Source organism: Propithecus coquereli, unplaced genomic scaffold (assembly GCF_000956105.1).
Source record: "Propithecus coquereli isolate 6110/MARCELLA unplaced genomic scaffold, Pcoq_1.0 Scaffold95, whole genome shotgun sequence".
Lineage (NCBI taxonomy): Eukaryota > Metazoa > Chordata > Mammalia > Primates > Indriidae > Propithecus > Propithecus coquereli.
Genome location: NW_012155840.1, coordinates 7802007 through 7806160, shown reverse-complemented (window position 1 = coordinate 7806160; position 4154 = coordinate 7802007). Strand labels below are relative to the sequence as shown.

The following is a 4154-nucleotide window of genomic DNA, read 5'->3' as shown; positions in this document are numbered from 1 at the left end:
CGGGTGATAGCTAAAGGGTATGGAGTTTGGGAGGAAGATAACGAAAATGTCCTAAAATTGATTGTGGTGATGGCTGCATAACTCTATGAATATACTTAAGAACACTGGACCATACATATTAAGTGGATGAATTGCTTTGTATGTGAATTATATCTCAATAAAACTGTTTTTTAAAAAAGACGGAGAACATTGCTTCTCAGAGCCATTACTTTATATTAAGTCAGAAAGAAGTAAGAAAATCAAAACAAATGGGAGTGGGGTGGGGCAAAAGTAATGAGATGAAAATGCCAGATGGAAAAGATAAGGAAAAGAAAATGCAGGAATGTTAATTATTTTCCTTTGAAAATGACAAACCCTCAGGCTAAAGATAAATAAAACTACTTCTTCCAACACCCACCTTTTTCAAAGGAAGGAAGCCTGAAAGTAACAAAACAACATTAGACTTGGAATGTCTTGGGTCTACTTTTGCGAGCCACGTGACCTTTTGAAAAGCAGAGCATTTGTTTCTTCACTATAAAATGAAGTCTTCATTATAAAATGAAGTTTTACAACCCCTGTATCATGAAATGTCCATATTCGCACTAGGTATCCAAGAAATATCAGCTGTAATTTTTTAAAAGTAGTTTCAGCCCTGAAAAGAAATTTGTGAAGTCCCAAATCAATATATCAATAGCATTAAGGAAAGGATAAATTTTTCTTTTCCAATTCCAAACTGCTGAACTACATCCTCTTCTTTAAGGTCAGCCATAATTCCTAGAACTGTCGGTCTCTGTTTTTTGTTTAGTAAAGCAGCACCAGCGAAATCCATATGGGAAACACGATCTTTACCTTGACTGAGTTGGCATTTAGATAGAATCCATCCTTTTCATCTTTCATTGGTAGCCAGGATAAATGATTAAGCAACAATAATTGTAGCTCAATCTGACCCAAGCAAGGACAAATGTATTTCATGATTATGACTTTGAAAACCAAAGAGTTCACTGTCGACCTTAAGGGATAAAAGCACTACTTATTAAACAAAGGCAAAGTTGGGAAAGCCCAGCAAAATCCAATTTTGGATGGTTTTCCAGCTGAGGTATTTTCATAAAGATAGGGTTACTCAATTAATTCTTTTATCCTTATTAATTTGTTTTATTTCGTTTATTTAGGCTGTCTTTCTCTACTCCTTATATTTGTTAGTCAATGATTTAAAGAGTAACGAATAGACACATCACTACCAAATGCCACTGGGAAATGGATTTGTAACTATGCTGAATATTTTCCTTCTTGAAACCTTGGCTACTTCATGCTTCACACATGATGTCAATTAGAAGACAGAATAAATGGCTCACAGAACACATGCTGACTTCTGTGGATAGCACACTGCCCCCTCGCAATAAAACCAAAAAAAAAAAAAGAAAGATTAGCCCAAAATTATTACGGTAAATGTGGCCTGACAAGAGCTGCTGATTTGAGTATATTTTACAATTTAACACACATCACAGGACATAATAGCATCAGCTTCACAAATAATGAACACATGTACACAAAGCTTGGAAAGCCTTAAATAAAACAGAAGGATGTATTACTACCATCAAGGCTCAAAGGGAAATAGATCATTTCTCCCTTTTTAGATGAACATAAAGTTATTCATTACCAAATATTAAAAAAGAATATTTTTATTACCAAAATTAACAGTAACAGTTTCAACAAATTCCAAAACTCAGGATATTTGCAATATCTACAAAGAAAATATGATATATAACACTTATTTATTAGTTATTTATTAGTAAATATCAGCAATTTATCTCCTAGAGAAGAAAGACAAATGGAAAATAAGTAATAAGAACGTAAGCATTTGTTATAACAAGATGAAGTTAACTGATTGGTGATATTGCTTTATTATTTATTAATGCCCAACTGGTTACAAAACGGATTTAAGGTGGCTGCCTGCCATTGTTGGAAAGACAACTTATTGAATTCTTATTTCATTTGCAACATATCAATAGAAGTTTCTTAAAAGTGAGTTTTGATAAAACTATTACAGGGATTTGGATTTCATAATGTTAAAAGAGATGGGAGCAGAGGGAAAAACACGATGGGAAAGAGAAATGTCTTTAATCAAACAAAGAAAGTAGTATTGTGGTATCAAAATAAGAAATAGGCTTTATTAAATAAAATACCTGCACAGATGCCTCAATTCCTCTAGAGGACAAAAGAATGTGAGAAGCAAGGAAGTACCGTATAATAGTAGGTTCAAATTTATCTTTGTGGGCAGTGGTTTGGATTGGGAGAATGGATTTGGGGCTAAGTATTCAAGAACCCCAAATGGTCTTTAAGTATACAAAGAAGTAACATTAGCCTCAGTAGTGAAGGAATGGAATATTATTTGGAGAAGAAATCAAGTCACTCTCATATATTATGAGAGTTTCAGGGGAAAGATCAAAGAATTATTTAGAATCTCCTTGAAGGCACTGAATATATCCAATTTGGTACCAATTTGTCAAAAGAAAGTTCAATATTCAGAGAGCATCTAAGTGGATAGATATTATGCTAGCTCTTTTTTGTGTGTAATTTCATTTTATCCTCATTTGAAGAACCAGAAGATCAGAAAGTTTAGTCAAAGGACACACAGCTAATAACTGCTATCAAGTGCAGTTCCACAAGTGCCTAAAAACAAAGATGTTTTCTACCACATCAGGCAGCATTTTTCCTATATTCAGTACTAACCACAGTTAATGATGATGTCTTAGCAAAATGGAATGAGAAAAGTCAGTGCCAAACTCAGGGCATTTCTTAGGAGTTAATAAGCATTGATCGACTGACTACAGAGCCTTACGGTAACAGCAGAGGATGGGTGGAAAAAACAATGGATTATAGAAATAGTAAGACTAAATTACTATTATTAAAGGGGAAAAAGTTAACTTCAGAAATGAATTGATGTCTGGGAAAAATAATGAAAAGGAACTACTGCAAAATGCTAACAGTGGTCACCTTTTGGAGATAAAAGTACAGAATTCTTTCTTCTCTCAAAGCTTCTATTAAAAACTGGTTTAAAAACAAGGTTTAGGATTATTCATTATGAAAGTAATATAATCCTTCAAGTGACACTTCCCAGTCCTAGCTGACTGACAGAAGCAATAAAAAACATTGTTTTTTATGTTCTTGGTTATGTGTGGTATTTCCCTGCTGTAACAGTCCTCTACCATTAAGTTCTAATAACCTTTCTAACTATTGGCCACATATTTTGAAAGCACTATCTTTAGCACACATCCATTTCCGAACACTGACAATGTTCACTGACTGTTGAAATAAGTGTTCACCTAATGACCATATGTTTCTCATACCAAGATCCTGAGTAAATATCTTCCCTCTCTCTGAGGTCTATTTTTTTCATCTGTAATACAGTGTTCATCCCTGTATTTGCAGTTATTGAGGAATGTACATGAAAAGTGTTTAACACAGGGACATGAGCATATGTACACTCAATATGGTTGTTACTCGTATTATTATATCATTTATATTCATATCATCACCAACCATATTTAGCCATAACCTTAAGAGAATTCTACTTAGTCTCATTCACCAAAAAACTACAATGGTGTATGTATGTTCACTGGGTTAAAAACTTTGCTTACATCAGTGAATGACCTTTGGCGTAATTACCACATTTCTCCAAAACAATGAAGATTCTTTCTGCTGTGTTATAATTCTGGAAGTAGTCAAATGTTCAGAAAATAATTTACAAGTTTAGTTCTCATATTGACCCACCTTATTCAATCTAATCACTAGGAAGGAAAAGATTCTTTATTAATCTTTAAGCCAACAGTAATTTTTGCTGGCTACATAACTGCCACTGGCCTATGCCAATTTCTTCGCTTCACCTGATCTAAGACTCTAATCACAAAATTAAGAAGTAAATATATTCAAGGGTTCTCCTATAAGCATAACATTCCCTTTTATCATAACAAAAATAAATGAGAACAAAGAAAAACCTAAAATCTGGTTTTCTTTAACCTTTAGACCATGTCTACATGACCAGATAGTTCAAGGCACCCTTCTAGAAAGAATTCGTAAAGCAGGTCTTGCTTCACTCTTCCAAACAAAAATCTCTGGAAATGAATATTCAGACTTTCAGTTACTTGAATCTAATCTCACATCCTTATAGCCACTCT

The 4154-nt window shown here is 33.7% G+C and overlaps 1 protein-coding gene across 1 annotated transcript in view; it reads right to left on the bottom strand.

The window, feature by feature from the left end:
• FOCAD (focadhesin) overlaps positions 1 to 4154 on the bottom strand; it is a 255124-nt gene that overhangs the window by 131756 nt on the left and 119214 nt on the right. The gene's annotated exons all lie outside the window — the stretch shown is intronic.